This window comes from Ambystoma mexicanum, chromosome 3q (assembly GCF_040938575.1).
Source record: "Ambystoma mexicanum isolate Mex_15411 chromosome 3q, UKY_AmexF1_1, whole genome shotgun sequence".
NCBI classification, from domain to species: Eukaryota; Metazoa; Chordata; class Amphibia; order Caudata; family Ambystomatidae; genus Ambystoma; species Ambystoma mexicanum.
The window spans coordinates 116,355,581-116,378,231 of NC_090926.1; positions in this window are offsets into that span (position 1 = coordinate 116,355,581).

Sequence of the window (22,651 nt, forward strand, 5' to 3'; positions counted from 1 at the left end):
TTGATGGACCTAATACTGTAGCTGAGAGAAAAACGTGAGATTGGAGAACGGGAGCTCACAGAAAGCGATGACTTTTACCGAACGTGCACCTAATCAGGGATTATACAAGACACTTGTCACCTTGGATGGCTGTAGGGTGAATCTGCTAGGTTCAAACCCATTGGTTTACCTTGACAAAAGTAACATTAAAATAAAAAATAAATAATGGTGATCGTCTAACAACAGTCCTCCATCTGTACTGAGGGGCTCATTACGAGAAATTACCGTTACTGCTGTGGTGTCGGGCAGAATCACTGCTGTGAAAGAAAAGAAGGGTCAGCCTTGGAGGCAGTGATGGCGCTCTAAGTGGAAGATATTTGGCAGGATGATGAACGTATAAGCTAGAGATGCTGCAACTGAGGGATGCCACAGAGGCTGCGCTTCTCAGATAAAGGTATATGTTGGCACAAGTAGTAAGTTTGCAGGAAGTGATTTATTTATTGATTTCAAGTCTCAAGGTGTGAACACGTATGTGACAAACAGGTATTCAATAGGGAAGAAAAAAATAAATAAACAATCGAGCAATATCAGCAGCATGTCATTTTATCCATTCCTATTCACTTTGTTCCCCACCACCCTCTCCGTTTCACCTGCGCTCTCTTTCAAGCACATAACCTTTTTCCATATATGTAGTAAAGCTAAGATGCTATGAGTCACCTTCGAAGTCAATCTTACCTTATTCCACATGAACTTTTATGCAATAGTCCAAGCACACTCATATCGAGCATGTCTTGTGCTTTCAACTATTGATTACACTACATCAGCGTCCTATTATCCTATCTACCATGATTCTCATAAATGTTTCTCCCCTTTTCTTTTGGACCCCATGTTTATACTCATTGTCATCACCTATCCTCAAGTATATTTACAGCCATTACAGCCATCACCAGATCGTACATTTCATGTGCCTCACATTTAACAGATTCATCCCTTTAGCTCAACTCACCTAATAGTTGAAAAACCCGTGGATGTGTTATTCACATCCACTCATTCACTCAAATAAACACACGTCTAGCAACATAACATCCTTATCATTAGAAAGACTGCAACAGTGCGGCGGTGCGTGTGCGCGGTGACGTCATCACGTGGACACGTGCGTGCGCGTGACATCATCACGCATTAGGGCATGTGCGCGTGACGTCATGGCGCATGCGTTTTGCCGTGAAATGTTTACTATAAAAACACTACACCTCATCAGTAAGGCAGCAGAAACCGAACGGGAAGGACATCCATTCTGACGTAGCGGTAAGAACATTTTATCTTTTGATCTATGTCTTAGCTTCTTCTGCCAATAACTTTAAGGAACATACTGTTTCCTTATTTTCTTATTTAAACCAATTTAGTCTTTTCACCATTTAACAGAACATTGACTCACTATGAGCTTGACTACCCTACCGGTCAATCACTTCATTTACACTTTTAATCTAATTGTAACTCTTATATCCCAGTTTTTCTTACAAGTAACTGCTCTATAACGTCTATGCACAAAACGAACATTTATGCCCAGTTCTGCACTTTGGCCTGTTAGTACTTTGATATGACATTTTTGATAAATAAGTATCCTCAAATACTTATGTTTTTAATCATTACAGACCATATTTTGAGTTAAGACCATGACAGACTTCTTTTGATCAAGCGGAATTCACCATATTGACAACATTTATTTCACAAACATGTAAGTACCATCAATGTTATACACTTGTCATCGCATTGGGTTACATTGTTCGAATGAAGCACTAGACTTAATGCTCCCCCATATTTGACCTTCACCTTTTCCTTCTTCCTCCAAGGCCATATCAGTACCAATTCATCCAACAATCCTCCTGAAGAACCGCCGTTATTACACGACGGGTAAACACGTGTTGAGGAATTATATCGTTTAGTTCTGCTCTATACCATCCACATTGAGTCCAACACAGGACCCTTCTTTCAAAGCAACATTTCAACTTAAAAAGCAATTGTACTCATACCGGAAATCAGGATCAATCAACCATTCAGGCCACAGCCAAATTTATGAATCTACTTCTGCAACCTTGACTTAGTGACAGCAACTAAGCATATTTCAAGTCTCAGCCATCCTACAACCTTCATTCTAACCTAGTGAAAGTAACTAAGGTTACCTCAAGCCTCGACCAATTTGCAACCTTTCTTTTTGTAACTTGGACCATAATTTCAATGCCTAGTGCAAACAACTAAGGACATTAAAATCTTGAAATTGACTGGATCTTCATCGCAGTACAAGTGAAAACAAATCAATCAGGAATTCATCATTGGCTTAGTGCAATCCAACTAAGGACAATACATTCCTGCATGGACAAAAAACTTAATCCTGGTAAGACTTAAATCTGAATAAGACTATTTTTTTCATTTGTGCTCGATTGTTTATTTTTTTTTTCTTCCCTATTCAAGATCTGTTTGTCACATACGTGTTCACACCTTGAGACTTGAAATCAACAAATAAATCACTTCCTGCAAACTTACTATTTGTGTCAACATATACCTTTATTTGAGAAGCGCGACAGGAGGTCTCTTTTTTTCTTCTAGAATCACTGCTGTATTACAACTTGTCGGGAGCGCACACCCACCATTGGGGGTAACGATAATTCTGTCTGGTGCCATTAATGCTGAAAACTGAGTATGCAATGGGAAAACTGCACGTATTCAGCAGAATTACCGTTACCTCCAGTTCAATAAGAACTATATCCACTGGTGGAATTACCGCCGGTGAAAATAGCATCACTGCAGGAAAAGGAAGTACTGCGGTGGCCATCTTTAAAAACACAATGCATTCAAAATCTACCTGTAGGAGTGCCATCCATACCCAGAAGAAAGGCCAATCATGTCTGCACGGAAAGGCAAGTCAAAGGTACCTGATAAGCGGGTGCAGAAACCTAAATTCATTGAACAAGTGCTAGCAATCCTAGCGGAGCAGGTGGTGGCCCATTTGGGGGCGCTATATGGGTCACAACAATGCAAGACCACCTAGCAGCAGAAGAATGCCATCTGGGCAGACATAAGGGACAAGGTGGTGGCTGTAGGCCATATCCCATGGGACACAGATGACATGCAGAAGGGGTGGATTGACGTCAAGGCACAAGTCTGCACCCTAATTTCCATCCACTCCAGGGAGACAGCTGCCACAGATTGAGGAACAATAGACCCTATACAGCTGACCCCATGGGAGGAGACGGTCAGCAGCATCTTCCACATGGTGGGCCTGGTGGCTGTGGGTTCGCCGGAGCTCAGAGCAAGCAGCCAGGGAAAATGTGGGGAGTAAATGTGTAAATGATGGGCCCATTGCACAAAAACTCTAATGGCATATATACATACACAAACTGCCATGCATCCAGGCAACAGTAGCTCTGACAATACATGACCCATAGATGTGACACTGCAGGACATTACATCATGAGTCATGGAAGCCGTGATTTCCCTGAAATTACAACTAATTAGGATGACGAGAGCGTGACGTACGAAACAACCACCATGAACTGTAAGTAACAAGGACGGTCACACATCTGCATTACTCATCACAACCACCCCTTGCCCGCACACAAGTCACCCATGCACAGACACCACAGCAAGCATGGTTCCAAACATGTAGCACATGTCAAGCAAATAACACCACTGGACATATGTCGCAAACGATGTCCAACCTTATGTCATCATTACTTCACCACAACTAGCAGGACACCCCTCAGCTGATAGTACTACAGGATGCGCAAGCAACATCTGTCCTACCCTACATGTGCACACGTGACCCTGTATGTGAGTGATGCACATGACAGCATAGTCCAAGCAAGACACAATCCCCACCCTGACCGTAAGCACGCACATCGTTCAATGCTGAAGACTACCATACTGTTAGTCACATGAAGCATGCCCCGCTGGAGGTCTAGCAACCTGTGACACCATAGCTCACACAACACTACATGACAACACACCTAACACATGTCCATCATGGCCATGTTCTTCCTCTAACAAGTATCAGATGTTTCTTGGAGCCTGCAGTGACTGTGTGGACTGCATGGATTTGTGCTCCGAGCTCTAGACCAGCGACCAGTCACCGGTGAATTGAGGTTGGAGGCTGGAGGTTGGAGATTGAAGCTCTGCATTTGCCTGGTAGCTGGTAGCGGATGACCGAGTGCCAGATTTGCCAGTGTTAGCATCTGCTGTAACTTCGTTGATTTATATGTGTTCTGATATATTGCAAAATATGGGTTTTCAACTAACAGTGAGTGGTAACCTGGTGGGCCAGAGGAATGTTGTTGACCACGCCAGGGGCTCTGTGTCTAATGGGCGAGCCACTGAGTTGAATAGCTCGAATGAGTATTGACAGTCTGGTTATCCTGAGATAGCACAAGGGGAAATGAGGCCCATGAATGAAGCCTGTTGTGCTAACTTCAGGGATCTGACAGCTGGTGCATATTTGGGTGGACCCTCAATATCTACTCATGAGGCCATTCAAGATTCGAATTTTGGACAGTACCTCAAACCCACTTGTGTGTACAATTTCAGTCCTTATGCCTGATCTTGTGGATCATAGCTGGGCTCCAGAAACATATAGACGACCCATCTTGGTTGGACTTGTTTTGTTGTTATATCATCATTGCTTTGTAGGAAACTTGGTCTCTGGTGCCCCATTACATTCAGGGATTCACAACCTTTCATGTTCCAGCAGTAAAGGGGAAGGTGGGGCGACCAAGTGGGGGACTGATTCTGTGGATTAACACAAAGTTATTCAGGTCAAAGCACATATATCCTACCGTTTCAGTTGATTTTTGTGGAAATACAATTGTGTTGCCATGATGGCTCCAACCTCTTGTTGACAGTCAAATGGGCCTGAAAAGAATTGTGATTTTTGGTGACCTCAATCTCCAATTGAAGCCATTGGAAAAGTATGGTGGGGTTGACTGACGAGGAGGATGCACTTTGGAGTGTGGAGGATTTGGTGGCGGCACCCTCAGCAAAGAAGTACAGATCCTCCGAGGCAACAGCTAGAGTGTTTCTGGCTTTGGGTCTCAGGGCATATAATGGTAGATTTTTCAGTGATTGTCCTACAGCAAAAACCTTCAGCTCTTCTCCTAAATCTAGTCTGATAGAGTATATTATGGTAAATGTCGAAGCTTGGCACCATCTTCTGGACTTTATGGTGATGAAGAGGCCAGAAAGTGACCACAATCCCATTGTTTCTCTAGTGGCAGGGTAATTGTTTGGAATAAGGGGTGGCAACTGTGGTAAAAAAAAAAAAATCACTGAGGCAAATGGTGGAGATAGTGTAACGCTTACCTTGTCTCCACCGGAGCGTAATGATCCAAGGGCCCTGTTGATCTGCTAAAACTGGTTCTTTAAGGGTTTTTACCTGTCATGAATGAGAGATAACAAGAAGGGAGGTACTGTAATTAAAATGAATGGTAAATTCTACTAGGGCTCTCTCCTGCCTTCCAACCGAAAAGGCTCCCCTTTATTTTCTAAGGTCCACACTCTCCTCACCTGGGTTTTGTGGTTTAGGAGCTCTACATCCTGCAATCACACAGTGGTGCATAGGTGTTGAGATTCAGAAGACTAGGTGCTGTAGAACTCTGGTAAGCCTCTGAGGGTAAGTGTCTTTATATATGATTAAAGTATCCTGTCAGAAACAAGGGGTAAGGAAAATGTCTCTGAGGAAAAAATGTTCTAAAGTTGGAGAGTTCTCTCTTGCTGAATCAAATTATTCTTTCTTTCTTTTGCAGGTTCCCTGAAGAAATAGCTTTAACTGAAGAAGTCGGCGTTATCAAGGAATAAATGTGAAAACCTATTTGTGAGGTAAGTTGGTACACTTGCCATAGTTGAAGCGCATAAGCAAGGTGTCTTCAGTAGCCTGAAAAGGTTGTTTCGAATGGATTGTGTCCTCCCATGTATTCCTAATCTTAGATATATTCATCAGCTTGCTGCTTCTTTCGAAAAAAAATTCGCCAGAGGGCGCTGTGCTCGAGGCTGCGTAACTTGGTCCCTCGAAGGCCGCTGTCGAGCGTCGATGTGATCCGTCGTATAAAGGGCTCGAGCCGCGACCGTTGGTTCAGTTCCGTTTTTCCGAGCTTCTGCTTTGTGTATCTAAAACTGCGCGTCAGTTTTTCTCATCGAGAAATGTCTTCTTCCCTGACAATACCCAAGACAGGTTTTAAAAAGTGTATCAAATGCGGAAGAAAAATGTCCATTACGGATCCTCACCGCACCTGTCTTTGGTGCCTTAGTTCTGATCACTGAGTCGACGAGTGCGGGTCGTGTCATGAGATGTCGAACAAGGCTCTTAAGGAATGTTAAGGTAAGCTAGCGGTGGGAGAAGAGTCTTTCAAGTCTGCTAAACGGCTAAAAGACTTGAGAGAATCGAGATCTAAATCTCATCATGAGTCGAGGCGATCGAGATTGAAAAGTGGCACGAGGAAGTCCTCTTCCTCGTCTTCGAAAAAATCAAAAAAGCGAAGTCATAGATCTACGTCCTCTTCTTCCTCGCCCGACAGAAGGTTAATTTCTTGTCCTTTGAAGCATGATTCCCCAAAGAAATGGGAGGCCTTTAGGGCTTCAATGCTAAAAAAAATTGGAAAGGCGGCCCGACCCCCTCAAAAAAGCTCTGTGAAGAGCATGTCCCTGCCCACTCTAAAGGTGACAGAGGGAAATCCAAAACGTCTCACACTAAATCCGACAAAAAGTCGAGGGCATCCTCGGACAATGATTCTCCAGTGCCTCATGAGACTGTACAGAAACCTTCGGTGCATAAATCGAGGTTGCCTGAGGACAAAATGGCGTCCTCATCATCGAAGTCAGCTATCGACTCGACATGTCCTTCGACAACGCCGTCGAAGCTGAAAATGGCATCGGTACCTTCGTCCTCGGTGTCGAAGCCTTACTCGACATCGAAGCCATCCTCGATGACCCCGGGGATTCCTTTGAGTATGTCAAAGCCGGTGTCGATTCCGTCGACCCCGTCGACGCCTTTGTCTGGGAAATCTTTCATACCGGTTCCCAAGATGACAACTATGGCTAAGGCTAGTGCTGTTCCACCTTTACCAGAAAACTTTTTCCACCCTCAGCCCAGGCAAGAATTTTTTAATCTATGTCTGCTATTTTTGAGGAACAATCACATCAACTGGTGTTCGATTTGGGACAAGAGAAGTCCCTGAGGAACTGGTAGATCCTAATTCAAAAATGTCAGACCTTTATGACTGCCTACAATCAGCCAGTGGTCTAGATACCTCACCTGAGGTAGATTTTGAAAGGCCTGACTCCACAGACCATGCCGAACCGGGATATAGGAACCTCATGGGAAGAGTGATAGATTTTATGGGGTGGAAGTCAGTGTCCCCAAGATGTGACCAAGACGATTTAACAGACATTATTGATGAAGGACCTCAGAAAGACCCAGTCCTTACCTCCACAAAGCTCTTCAAAAGAGAATTATAACAAATTGGGAGACACTTGAATCTCTACCAGCTGTGAATAAGAAATTCGTAGGAAAGTATAGACCTGCTCCCTCGGATCCAGAATATTTATCTAAGCATCCTTCGCCAGAAAGTTTGGTAATTCAAGCTGCGACTGTGAATGAACAGTTGGCTTATCCTTCTATGCCAACTGACAGGGACGATAAAAAGATAGATGCCTGAGCGAGGAAGGCTTTTACTTCTAGTAGTATGGCCCTCAAGTCTACTAATGTGACTTGTACATTAGCTAGGTTCAATTGCACCCTGTGGAGCTGTTTAGATGGAGCGGCTGATCACATCCCGGAGGGTGAGGAGCGGGATGGTTTCCTGGCAATAGTAAAGGATGGGAAGGAGGTTATGGAGGAGTGCCTCAAATCAGGACTGGATATTGCAGAGAGTATAAGCAGATCCATGGCATCTAGTGCAGTCTTGCATGGATTTGCATGGCTAAGAAAATCTGGTTTCGCATCTGATGTACAATCCAGGTTACTTAATATGCCCTTTGACGGCTTGAGGTTGTTTGGCAGCAAGGTGGACGAGAGCTGTGAGAAGCTGCAGACCTCGAAAGCGGCAGCAAAATCACTCAGCGCCGCTATAAGGCAACCTCACCAGCACTCTTACGCAGGGTCATCTTCCTGGAAGAGTTGGCCTTTTTGCTTCTATTCCTCTTTTGGAAAAGGGAGATGGCAGGCCAGTCAGAGGGGACAACAAAGAAAACCCTTACGTGGTGGAAAAGGGAGAGGGGCTAGATCAGCCACAGCAGTGGCTACTACCTCCTCAGCCACTGCTGCAGCCGCTGCAAAGCCACTTTGAGGCCTTAACGCACAAGACCCCAGTGGGGGGCAGAATCACTCAGTATCTGGACGAATGGCGAGGCATTACATCGGATGCCTGGGCACTAGAGATATTGACCCATGGTTACTGTCTTCCTTTTTATCAAAGGCCTCAAGATCATCCACCGGGAGACAACTCAGTAAAAATTCCAGACCCGCTCCTTGTGCAGGAGATTTTACCCCTGCTAGAGGAGAGGAACAAGGGTTGGTACTCCCCTTATTTTCTCATTCCCAAAAAGGATGGAGGATTGAGACCCATCTTGGACTTGAGAAATTTGAACAAATTCCTCAGGAAGGACAATTTCAAGATGGTGACCCTTTCTCAGATCCTTCAGGCTCTTCAGCTTCAGGACTGGCTGGTTTCATTGGACCTTCAGGATGCTTACTTTCATGTGCCAATCCATCTCAAACACAGAAAGTACCTGAGGTTCGCAATTGGCGGATCTCACTATCAGTTTTGAGTTCTGCCATTTGGGCTGACCTCCGCCCCGAGGGTCTTCACCAAACTAATGGCGGTAGTGGTAGTGAGACTAAGGAGGGAGGGGATTCACATCTACCCTTATCTGGACGATTGGCTAATCAGGGCAAGTTCACCCGAACAGGCCCAGGGACATCTGGCCATGACCTGTCACTTCCTACACAAATTGGGCTTCTCCCTCAATTACAAGAAGTCACAAATTATTCCGAGCCAAAGACTCCAATTCATCGGAGCGGTCCTGGACACCACCTCAGGGAAAACCTCGCCTCCCGAGGCAGGAGCTCACCACATTCTGCCGATGGTAACAACATTTCAGAATGGCCAACATCTACCGGCATTCGACTTCCTAAGGTTGCTAGGCCTCATGGCATCCTGCATTTTTCTGGTACCAGAGGCTCGACTGAGGATGAGATCCCTTCAATGGGCCCTGAGGATTCAATGGTCCCTGTTTTCAGGGGAGATGTCAGATCTTTTACAAGTCCCGTCCAAGGTGGCTCAAGATCTCCTTAGGTGGGCTCACAAGGAAAATATCCTCAGAGGGGAACCTTTTTGGCAACCATGGCCGGAGATAACTGTAGCGATGGACGCCTCACTCACAGGATGGGGAGCCCGCACCAACGATCTGACAATCAGCGGTCGTTGGTCTCCATCGGAGTCCAGACTACACATCAACCTTTTGGAGCTGAGGGCAATCAGACTGGCGCTGAATGCCTTTCTGCCCTCTGTACAGGTAAAGAATGTCCTGATAATGACGGACAACACAGTGGCCATGTACTACCTCAACAAACGCGGAGGCGTTGGATCACTCCCACTTTGCAGAGAGGCAATGCAGCTCTGGTTCTGGGCACTGCAAGAAGGAATCTCTCTGTCAGCAGTTAACCTAGCCGGAGAGCTGAACACGGCAGTGGACGCTCTGAGCAGGCAGGGCACAGTCTCCCACGAGTGGGAGCTAACTCAGGAAATCCTTCAAGAGATCTTTGCCCTTTGGGGACCCCTCAAGTGGATCTGTTCGTGACCAGTGTCAACCGGAAGTGCGAACTGTACTGCTCAAGGGAATTTCCCCCGAGAGGAGCTCTAGGGGACGCGTTTGTAGTGGACTGGATTTTTCCCTCTCCTTTACGCGTTTCCTCCAGTCCCCATGATTCCTCAAGTAATAAGGAGGTTGAGAAAGTTCAGGAAAACTATGATCCTCATTGCCCTGTATTGGGCCAGGAGAACGTGGTACCCGGACCTTCTGGACATGTCCATCTGCCCTCCAATACCTCTTCCAGAAAGAGAGGATCTTCTCTCGCAAGAGGATGGTCGGGTTCTCCATCCAGAGGTCAAGACACTCAACCATCATGCCTGGCTTCTGAGAGGTTGAGATATAAGGTGTCAGGATTCCGACTGTGCCTAATGCAGGTTTGGGGCATTTGGTACACACCACGCACAAAGGGCAACATCCTGGACTGGGGAGAGACAGGCAGTGGTCCAAGCATCTGTATTATAGGACTTTGTTGTGCCCTATTTGTAGAATGCAGGCCTGGAGGCAGCAGAATGCAGCATTCGGCATCAGGACCAAGAAAGACTTCAAATCCCAGCATGCTCGCGCCTTCGCGAGCAAAAGAACTACTTCGGGACAACGCCCGAGGACCAGCGCATGCGAGCGACACGCGCAAGTATCCCTGCTTGTGCTAAAAGAGATGGACCTGAGCAGACGTGCAGATAGAGGGCTCCTGCAGGCAGCGACCCGCGGGGCCAAACCCCGCCTGTGAACACTGCAGGCCCCGCGCACCATGACAGATAAGTGCATTTCTTTTATGGCCAAACTATTGCGAACAAGCGACCGCTAACGGAACGCTTGCAGAAAATAACAGATACATTCAGCGTGTGTCTGGAACACGCTGGTTGGGATTCGACGTTGTGTGCACACGTCGGTAGTGGGGGGAAGCCTAGCGCTGGAAGGGATTCCAAAGTCCGTCTTGGCGGAACACTCACCCGGTGCCAATTAGTTAGTGTGAAGTAACACGGCCTGACTAACTCAACTCGGAACGAATGAATGTGTGAATGTGCCCTGTGAGGAAACACGGTTGTTGACATAACACTCACTCCTGTTTTTGGTTTTCTTGTAGCGGCGCTCTGCTGTAGTGAACACCAAGAACTTGTATCGCGCTGTAGTGTTACGGCAAGAACTGGGGCAAGCTTGCATACCTCTCAGCTGCATCACAAAAGTGTCTTTTGAGTTATTCCATTACAGTGCTTGGTAATACTTGTTCCACGGGTGTTTGTGTGAACAGCTCAAGAAGCGTGATAGGAACGCTTCTACAAAAGTAATGTACTATGTGCATCAATCATCATTGTGTATAGCGTGAGACCCAACAGGTCTCTGAGGTTCTTGCTGAGTGTAAGAGTGAGTGTAAGGGCGGAGTGCCATCGATCTCAGGAACCCCACAAGGGGACAGCAAGACGGACCTTTCCTAATAACCCCCTTTTCCTACCATTCCCTTACCCCTTCTTCCCGGTTACCCTAACTTCCCCCTACCTATCCAATCCAGCGGACCCTAACCCTCTTTCCCCGGCGGGTTACGGAAGCCTGAGTTTATTACCAAGCCAGGCACCAAGACCCAACGGGGAGGCAGGTGTACGTGCTACCTCCGCGCAAGGTTGAGTGTCTGACAGTAGCACAAGCCCAAGTATTTCAAGCGCCTGGGTAGCACAACACCATGGAGGAGGTTTTGGCAGCATTACGGGAGTTGAAAGACGAATTGCAGGCCACCCGTCAAGATTATGTAAACCTAGCTGGTCAAGTGCATACCCTTACTGTGCAGAGTAATGCCCAAGCTACCCCCTTGCCCAGGGATCAGGTTCTACCCACCCCAGTTCAGGTACACGTATCTATTGAACCGCCCTTGCCCTTGTCAGCCCCGGAAAGGTATCATGGCGATCCACAGCGTTACAATCAGTTCATCATGCAATGTCAGCTGCATTTTATCACCAAGCCTACCATATTTCGCAGCGCTCAGTCCCGTACAGCATTTGTGATCTCTTACCTGGGTGGGGATGCTGCATCATGGGCTACGCCCCTGGTATCGAAGGATGACGCTATCCTGTATCATTGGGACACTTTTCTAGAGGAATTCGGTAAGATCTTTAACCGTAAGACAGCAACTCTAATTAAAGACAGAGAATTACTTACCCTGCGTCAAGGAGGTAAGGACTTGGTTACTTATGTAACCACTTTTAATCGCTTAGCGGTGGAAACTGATTGGCCGGAGGAGAAGCACCTGGCTTTATTTTACCAAGGGCTAAGGGATGAGATGAAGGACCTCATAGCGCAAGTAGATCCGCAGCCCGAAAGCTGTTCCTCCATGATAGACCTTGCATTGCGTCTGGATCAAAGACAAAGCGAGAGAAGGCAGGATAGAAGGAAATGGGAATCGAGACCACTGGCCACATTAGACCACCAACCAAAACCTAGTAAGAATGAGAAGCCAGTGGACGAACCCATGCAGATAGGAACGGTGCGTGGGCCGTTGACCAAAGAAGAGAAAGACAAAAGACGTAGGGAAAAGCTTTGTTTGTATTGCGGTAAAGGCGGACATTTTGTAAGAGAATGCCCTGCCAAACCCAAGGGGGAGCTGCCGGGAAACGAGAAAGCTCGCCAGTAAGGGTGGTCCGGGCGAGCCAATTAGAAAACACCCCGAAGCTCTTGGCTAATACTCACCACGTACAGGTGGTTCATGTGACAGTCTTAGGTCATATCAGTTGGGCGGCCAAGCGAGTTCCAGTATCATTGATGATAGACTCAGGAGCCACGGGCAATTTCATCGACCAGGACCTAGCATGTAAATTGGGAATACCCCTACACGACAAGGAATGTAAGAAAGAAGTGCAGTCAGTGGATGGGTCACCACTCACTTCTGGCCTCATTACTAAGCAGACTGGGTGGGTACATTTGGAATGTAATTCCCAGCATCATGAAGACATAAGGTTCGATGTAATTGCAGCACCCCAGTTCGGAATGATCCTCGGGTTGCCTTGGTTGGGGACCCACAATCCGGAAGTGGACTGGACTCGGGGTTCCTTACGTTTTTCGTTTTACCACTGCTTGGAACATTGTCTCAGCAACCCCGCCAAAGTTCCGGAAAACCATAAAATCCAGAGTACGCCTAGGCAAGGGCACGTGATTGGGAGTACAGAGACCCTACCAGCAGTCTACCAAGCCTATAGGGATGTTTTCAGTAAGGCCGCAGAAGAAACCCTACCACCTCATCGTACATTGCCGAATAGATTTAGAACCAGGTGCAGCACTTCCGTGTAGCCGAATATACGCATTGACCGAATCAGAAAACAAACACCTGCGAGAATACATAGACACGAATTTGGCTAATGGATTTATACGTCACTCCATGTCACCGGTGTCGTCACCCTTGTTCTTCGTCCCTAAAAAGACCGGAGATCTAAGAACTTGTATTGATTATAGGGCAATCAACCGAATAACCGTAAAGAATCGATACCCGCTTCCATTGATACCCACCTTGTTAGATCAGGTGCGAAATGCTAAAATCTACACCAAACTCAACCTACGAGGGGCTTACCATCTGGTGCGGGTGCGTGAGGGGGACGAGTGGAAGACTGCTTTTAGGACCAAGTATGGGCTCTATGAGTATCAAGTCATGCCGTTCGGACTCTGCAATGCACCCGATGCCTTCAGCATTTCCTAGACGAAGTTTTACGGGGTTATTTGGATCTTTTTGCCATCGTTTAAATAGATGACATACTTACCTATTCCCAGAATCTAGACGAGCACCAAGAACATGTTAAGGCTGTCTTGCAGCGATTAAGAGAACACCAACTATATGCCAAATTAGAAAAATGTGTATTTCACCAAACCACGGTAGAATTCTTGGGATTTGTTCTCTCGCCAGAAGGAGTCACCATGGACCAAGGCAAGGTGAGAGCCATAGTAGAATGGCCTTCCCCCACGTCTGTTAAGGATGTGCAGACTGTCCTAGGTTTCGCCAATTTTTACAAACGGTTCATTGACGGGTTTGCCCAAAAAGTACAGCCGATCACCCGTTTACTGAAAAAAGGGGTAGTGTTTCACTGGGATGAGGCAGCGGAGGCAAGTTTCCAGACTCTGAAAAAAGCGTTCACAACAGCCCCAATCTTGTTACATGCAGATCCCACTCGTCCCTATGTCATAGAAACGGATGCTTCGAGTTACGCTCTCGGTGCTATTCTATCCCAACGAGATGGCACTGGTCAACTACACCCAGTAGCGTACTTCTCTCGCACTTTGTTACCTGCAGAACGTAACTACGTGATAGCGGATAGGGAATTACTAGCTATCAAAGCAGCGTTCAGTGAGTGGCGTCATTATCTAATGGGAGCCCAACATACAATAACAATATTGACCGACCATAGGAATCTGCAATTCTTGAAGTCAGCCAAGGCTCTAAGTCCCCGCCAGCTGCGATGGGCCATGTATTTCGCTGACTTTGATGTTGTGGTCACATACCGTCCAAGGGTAGAGAACAAGAAAGCGGACATCCTGTCCCGTTACCCGGAACCTGAGGTCAAATACAATATAGAAGAGGAACCTTAACCCATTGTGCCACCAGCACGGATCATAGGTAGTGTTGTATTGGATGATATGTTTACCAACATCAGAAAGGCGCTAACAGCACAAGAGCTGGCCCAATGGAGTGATCCTAGCAAGAAAAAGACTGTTAAGGATGGGCTCCCCTTTTTGGGAACTAAGTTATATCTGCCCACGACGGCTATTCGGCAACAAGCAGTCAGGTGGTGCCATAACTCTCCCTTCGTGGGACATCCCGGAATAGCCAAGACATACGAATTACTGACGTGTCATTTCTGGTGGCCCAGAATGAAACATGATGTTCAACAATTTCTACGAACATGTGAATGCTGCTTACGGAATAAGGCAGATCATCAAAGACCAGCTGGGCTGTTACGCCCTTTACCCACACCACCAGTACCTTGGCATACTATTTCATTAGACTTTATTGTGGACCTACCAATGAGTCATGGTTTCACTACTGTGTTAGTGGTTGTAGACTCCTTGACTAAGCTAGCACACTTCATCCCTTGTAAAGGGGTTCCCACGGCCAAAGCTTTAGTTGATCTTTTTCTCCAGAACATAGTGCGCCTTCATGGTATTCCCCTTCATGTTTTATCCGATCGAGGGGCGCAATTTACATCACGCTTCTGGCAAGCCTTTTGCGCCAACGTGGGTATGCAGCTAAAATTGTCCACCAGTTATCATCCAGAAACGGATGGGCATACTGAGAGGGTGAACCAAACCCTGGAGCAGTACATCCTTTGTATGACATATGATAATGAATCCTCTTGGGCAGATGTCATCTGGCTAGCAGAGTTAGCATACATCCACCAAAGTAACTCCTTTCTATGGTACTTAGGGCTTTCGTCCACGTTTCCAACCGGTGCCTCAAGTGAGCTTTGCAGAAGTTCCGGCTGTTACCCTGCTTAAAAAAACACCTGGAAGGCGTGTGGCGCAATATCATAACTAACCTAAACACTGCCAAATCAAACTACAAGAGATATGCTGATACTAACAGGGGACAAGCTCCAGCATACAAGGTCGAGGATATGGTGTGGCTGAACACGCAAAATCTTCACTTGATAGGCCCGCGTAAGTTCCAGCCCAGGTTTGTGGGTCCATTCCCTGTGGAAAAGGTTTTAAATCCCGTAGCAGTTCGCCTCACTTTGCCAACACAAATAAAAATTCACCCTGTGTTCCATGTGGCATTGTTAAAACCCGCCCCAGCGTCCATTTGCCCCAAGAAACCTCCACCTGTCACTGTTAACGGGGTTCCTGAGTTCGAAGTAAAAGCAATTTTGGATTCACGTTTTCGTTTGGGGCAATTGTATTACCTGATAGATTTGCTGGGTTATGGGCCCAAAGAGCGCTCTTGGGAGCCGGCGTCGAATGTTCATGCACCCCGGCTGATACGTGTTTTTCATAAGAACAACCCCTCTAATGCAGGCCCTGTTGGGAGGGGGAGTACTGTCAGGATTCCGACAGTGCCTAATGCAGGTTTGGGGCATTTGGTACACACCACGCACAAAGGGCAACATCCTGGACTGGGGAGAGGCAGGCAGTGGTCCAAGCATCTGTATTTTAGGACTTTGTTGTGCCCTATTTGTAGAATGCAGGCCTCGAGGCAGCAGAATGCAGCATTCGGCATCAGGACCAAGAAAGACTTCAAATCCCAGCATGCTCGCGCCTTTGCGAGCAAAAGAACTACTTCGGGACAACCCCCGAGGACCAGCGCATGCGAGCGACGCGCGCAAGGATCCCTGCTTGTGCTAAAAGAGATGGACCTGAGCAGACGTGCAGATAGAGGGCTCCTGCAGGCAGCGACCCGCGGGGCCAAACCCCGCCTGTGAACACTGCAGGCCCCGCGCACCATGACAGATAAGTGGATTTCTTTTATGGCCAAACTATTGCGAACAAGCGACCGCTAACGGAACGCTTGCAGAAAATAACAGATACATTCAGCGTGTGTCTGGAACACGCTGGTTGGGATTCGACGTTGTGTGCACACGTCGGTAGTGGGGCGAAGCCTAGCACTGGAAGGGATTCCAAAGTCCGTCTTGGCGGAACACTCACCCGGTGCCAATTAGTTTGTGTGAAGTAACACGGCCTGACTAACTCAACTCGGAACGAATGAATGTGTGAATGTGCCGTGTGAGGAAACACGGTTGTTGACATAACACTCACTCCTGTTTTTGGTTTTCTTGTAGCGACGCTCCGCTGTAGTGAACAGCAAGAACTTGTATCGCGCCGTAGTGTTACGGCAAGAACTGGGGCAAGCTTGCATACCTCTCAGCTGCATCACACAAAGCTAAGTGTCTTTTGAGTTATTCCATTACAGTGCTTGGTAATACTTGTTCCAGGGGTGTCTGTGTGAACAGCTCAAGAAGCGTGATAGGAACGCTTCTACAAAAGTAATGTACTATGTGCATCAATCATCATTGTGTATAGCGTGAGACCCAACAGGTCTCTGAGGTTCTTGCTGAGTGTAAGAGTGAGTGTAAGGGCGGCGTGCCATCGATCTCAGGAACCCCACAAGGGGACAGCAAGACGGACCTTTCCTAATAACCCCCTTTTCCTACCATTCCCTTACCCCTTCTTCCCGGTTACCCTAACTTCCCCCTACCTATCCAATCCAGCGGACCCTAACCCTCTTTCCCCGGCGGGTTACGGAAGCCTGAGTTTATTACCAAGCCAGGCACCAAGACACAACGGGGAGGCAGGTGTACGTGCTACCTCCGCGCAAGGTTGAGTGTCTGACATAAGGATTGGGACCTCCCGGATGACGTTATGGAGATTTTGCTTTCGGCCAGAACGCCAGCAACAAAATCCTTATACTGGTGTTGTTGGAAGAGATTCAGTAACTGGTGCAGGGATAAGAATGTGGATCCTTTTCAATGTACCACTCCCATGGTGCTTTCCTTTCTATTACATTTAGCCAACTCAGGTCTCCAAGTTGGAACTATTAAAGGATAAGAAGTTTCATATTTCAAAATGCCTTTAGTTATCCAATTTCTTAAAGGGTTAACAAATGTGTTCCCTCTTACACCTTTCCAAGTACCCATTTGGGATTTAAATTTAGTTTTAAAGTTTCTTATGTGTTCCCCTTTTGAGCCTTTGCATTCTTGTCCTTTAAAGTTCCTAACTTTAAAGACGGTTCTACTAGTGGCTCTAACTTCAGCCCGCAGGGTGAGTGAGTTGCAGGCGCTCTCTTGCAATCCTCCTCACACGGTTTTTCATAAAGATAAAGTTTTTTTAAAGGTGAAGCCTTTTTTCCTACCTAAAATAGTTTCAGATTTCCATCTGTCACAGAAAATCACTTTACCATCTTTTTATCCTCCTCCGCACGCTAGTAAAGAAGAGGAAAGATTTCACAGACTAGACCCTAAAAGGGCTCTCAGTTTCTACATATCTAGACTGGAAAGATTTAGACAAACAGATCAGTTGTTTGTTGGTTATATTGGACACAAATTGGGCCTTGGTGTGTCCAAACAAACTATATCCAGATGGATAATCCTAACAATATCTGAATGTTAGAAATTGGCTGGGAAGGAGCCTCCAGATGGTTTAAGGGCTCATTCAACCAGGGGCATAGCAACTTCCACGGCTCGGGTGTCCCAGTGCAAGACATTTGTGCTGCGGCCACTTGGTCATCAATGCACACTTTTGCAAAACATTATTGTTTAGACACCACTTCGTACCAAGGAGACCTTTTTGCAAAAGCCGTCCTTCATTCTGTGCATAATTGAAGAACTATGGTACTCCCTCCTCCTCTAAATGACAACTGCTATGGGAGTCTATCTAAGATGAGGAATACGTGGGAGGACACAATCCATTCGAAGAACAAGTTACTTACCAACTGTAACGTTCTTTCGACTGGATGTTCCTCCCATGTATTCCTCATCGACCCTTCCAACCTACCCCTCCGTACAGTTCTTACGCTTGTTGCACTGGTACTTCCTTAAGAGCCTGACATCTGCCGACACAAAATACAACTGATGCGACCATTAACATCGAAAAAACAAAACTGAACCAACGAGCGCGGCTCAAGCCCTTTATACGACGGATGACGTCGACGCTCGATGGCGGCGTTCGAGGGACCAAGCTACGCGGCCTCGAGATCAGCGCCCTCTAGCGAAAAAATTTCCAAAAGAAGCAGCAAGCTGACAAATATATCTAAGATGAGGAATACGTGGGAGGAACATCCAGTCAAAAGAACGTTACAGTTGGTAAGTCACTTGTTCTTCTATTGTGGTAAGTATGCGCTTGTATCGTGGAAAAGAGCGCTGAACAACGGAAGTTTGTTTTAAAAAACTACTGCCTTGAAGCGCGGCTTTCAACTGTGAGGAAAAAATGCATTGAAGCTTCAGGTACGTATGCACATAAGTATTTTCATTCCCTGTTAATTCTGTAATGTTTGCTTTTTTAACTTTGCTACCTTTGTATTGCAGGTCTTCGGAAGTCGGGGAAAAAACCTCGGACTGTTGCTGTGGCTGAGAATGAAGACTGATGATAGAACTGGGAACTATGATGGAAGAAATCTTCTGTTGGAGGACTGCAGCGTTGGAAACTTCGGTCAGGTAATACTAGCCTATGGCCTGTAGATATTCTGTGAGCTTTTCAGATTAATAACATTACTTTTCTTTTGTTCTGCAGGTTCTGTGAGCTGAGCCCCAGTAGCGTTACACCGATGTCAGCGGACCTATTGCGAAGCACGTGTTACTGCGGTGGAGGGTCTTATATAGCCATCAATGCCCAATTACTCCTACGTCCCGTCCCCTTTCCTCCATACTTATGGGACATTCCTACGTCCTGTGGGACCGGACCGGAGCACTTTGTAAAAGCATCAAAATTTAGCAAATTTTTTTGTCCTTCCTCTCTTTCTAGGCAGGGTACTGCATGCGGCCGTAACCCCGCCCAGCTTATCTCCGCCCAGCGCATCGCCCATCAGTCCTTTTCTCCACTCGTTGGAGACTGGACGCACTTAGCATCTGCAGAAGGTTTTTTCTTCCAGCTTCCTCCTCTCTGGCTCTCGCTTGCGATTGCGTGATACTCTCTCCATGCATTTTCAGCTAGACTTCCCAAATTGTTTTTCCTGTCAGCGATGCTTTGCTACAGCGGATCCCCATCCTCTCTGTTTAGAGTGTCTGGGTCCCGATCACCGTTGGGACTCGTGTTTTTATTGAGATTCCCTTTTGGTCTGGGCACTTCAATGTCAGCTAGAGCGGTGGGAAGAGGTGTTTCAGCGCACTCCTCCTATGCATTTCCAATCCTTTATCGATGAAAAGAAGAAATGCCTGGTAAGTTCTTTGCTTTTTAGGGCACCCCGGCCGGGGGACTCCTTCCCAGGGTCTTCCCGGTCTGGGAGGAGCATCAACAGCTCTGTCACCGGGGCTTGCCCTGAGGTGCACTCTGGGCCTAAAAAGTGTACCAGAGTTTTCTCTGAGGGTCTCTGTAAGGGGCCTGTGAACACCGGATCACAATCCGAGGCCCCTCCTGTGGGGCTATTTGTAGACCTAGTTCTACCGACTCGTGGGGTACCGGAGCTCGCTCTGAGGCCTCCTTAATTGGAGCTTCCCTCAAAAGTACTGGGGTGCACCCCGAGGCCTCGGCTGGGCTTGCTGATACTGAACGAAAGTTCGAGGCCCGCCGTGAAGAGGCTTCCACCGGGCTTGGGTCCGAGGTCCCTCATTTAGAAGCTAAAGTAACCAGCAGTTCTGAGAGGCCTGTTAAGGCCTTGTTGGTGAAAGGTATTCCTCACCGTTCCCGCTCTTGCAATGATTCCAGAACCGTTGAGAGGGCAAGGAATGAGGTTTCGAACCATACATCCTCCTTTACCGGCAGTGCCGAGGTCCTTCCTGAGAAGGCTAGTTTGGCTATTGGCATGTCGCAGAAACATCCAGGCCGCATAGTACCGGATCGGCCGAGGTTCCTTGTGTAAAGCCTAAAATGAAGACCCCTGATCCACTTGTGGGGACCCCAGCCTCACTTCCATACGTGTCGCAGTTCTCCAAAGGTGCCGACAAAATGGAGGCCGTTCCCGCAAAGACCACGGCGGCCATTTTGGATGCATCCCTTACAACTACGCCATCAGCTTCAGGAGTAGGGTTCCGTTCCATAGGTGAGCATCGGGTTCCTTGGGCACCTCAGTTTTGTCCAGTTTATGACTGGAACGCCTGGATGCCCCTCCCACATAATGTCTCACTGCCTGCGGGTTCGGCACCCTTGATTTTTGTGGACACTTCTGGGGATGGGCCTTCTTGGCAACCCTCTCCCCTGCATCCCTGGAATTATCCTCCTCATGAGAGACCTCCTCCGGCTGCTCTAAAGCCTTCTTCGGCAAGTTTCAAGTACTTATGCGTTCCGACCCCATGAGAGAGTATTTCAAGGGTCTTTTTAGAGAGATATGCCCGCCCCTGCCGGTGGTTCCTCCTGCGTCTCCAGCGGTTCTACCGCTCCTCGACGTGCCTGTGGGGCCTCCCCCTACCGTTCCGCCCTTGCAGCCCTGGTTGCACCCAATGCGGTTCAGCAAGACCCTGACCTGTCGGATGACGTGCAGGGCGATCAGGACAGCGAAGACCAGCCCAGCTCGATTCGAGTCTTTCATGACCGGGTACTTGACATGATGTGTCTGTTGGATGTTCCAGTACCCGAGGCACCTGCTCTGCAGGAGGGGGTGCTTTCGGGGGCGCTCACCCTGTCTCCTTTGGAGTGTACCGGTCTGTTCTTGCAGAAGGACGTCTTGGCCGAGGTCCGTAGAGTCTTTGAGAAGCCACACTCTGGACTGTTTGTCAATAAGAAAATTGACGCGCGCTACAGGCTGCATTCTTCGGAAGAGGTGTCCTTAGCTTCTTGTCCGCCCTCCTCATCCACGGTGGTGGCTGCGGCCACCTTGCAGTCCAGGCCTGCAGCATCCTCTTCAATTGCGGCTACTCAGGTCCTGGGGAAGGAGGACAAGCTCCTCGACTCCCTTGGGAGAACGTTTTCCCTAACTCAGCCCTGCAGCTGCGGCAGGCTAATGCAGAACTGGTGTTAGCGGGGGTGAATATGAAGATGTGGAAAGGTTTGTCAGAGTTCGAGGAGTTAATTCCTGTAGAGAAACTCGAGGACTTTAAGGCGGGACTGGCGGATGCCAGAGTCCTGGCCCAAGATCTGCTGGAGGCCGCAGCCCATCACGTTGACACTTCGGCCCGGGCCCTGATGCTTGGGTTTATACCTCTCGGCAGGCTTGGCTACACGCCACCAAGTTCTCCAAGGAGATGCAGGACAAGGTTTTGGACCTGCCGTTCGACGGCAAGGAGCTTTTCCATTCATCAACGGATGTGGAGCTGGCCAAAACCAAGGATAGCACTCAGACCGCCAAGTCCTTGTCACAAGCCCGGCCCTCCTCTGGTTTCATGGGGTTTCTGGATCGAAAATCCCACAGAGTGGACACCCTTTTGGGAAATTCCCGCCAGAGGCAGCAACATACTTGGTTTTTCTCCCGCTCCTCAGCCTCCTCCTCAGGTTCAGGTGATAACACCACCGAAAAACCTGCCCAATGAGAGTTCTCCACGCTTGCACGAGATCCCGGTGGGAGGACGCATTGCATCTCATTGGGAGGCGTGGCAGGCCATCACCGAGGACCGGTGGGTCTTACCAGTTGCTCGGGCAGGCTTCCGCTTACCCTTACCCCCTACCCCACCCGTCTACCCTCCTTTCCAGCAGTCGGGGTCGCCTTCCATCAGAGCCGAGATCCAGAAGTTGCTGGATCTCAGAGCAGTGGAACCCGTGGGAGCGAGGGGAGGGCTTCTACTCCCGGCTGTTTACGCTGCCCAAACCCAACCAGGCTGTCCTGCGCACCATCCTAGACCTTTCCCAGATCAATCTTTTCCTACCCCAAGAGAAATTCAAGATGATCACGCCTGGCCCGATAAAGTCCTCTTTACAGGTGGGCGATTGGCTCAGCGTGTTGGACCTTCAGAATGCGTACATGCATATACTGATTTGGAATCCACACAGGAGGTACCTCTGTTTCTCTGTGGGAGAGGAGCATTTCCAGGTCCGAGTGCTTCCTTTTGGCCTTAGCTTGGCACTGCAAGTCTTCACGAAGATGATGTTGGTGATTGCAGCTTATCTTCGTCTGCAGGTTATCCATGTGTATCCGTACTTAGACGATTGGCTCCTATGCAGCCCTTGCCTGCTGAAAGCCGAATGCAATCTTCAGTCTCTCCTCCAGCTCTTGTTCCATCTCGGGCTGTCGGTGAACTGGCAGAAATCTTCCATGACGGTCTCTCAGGACTTG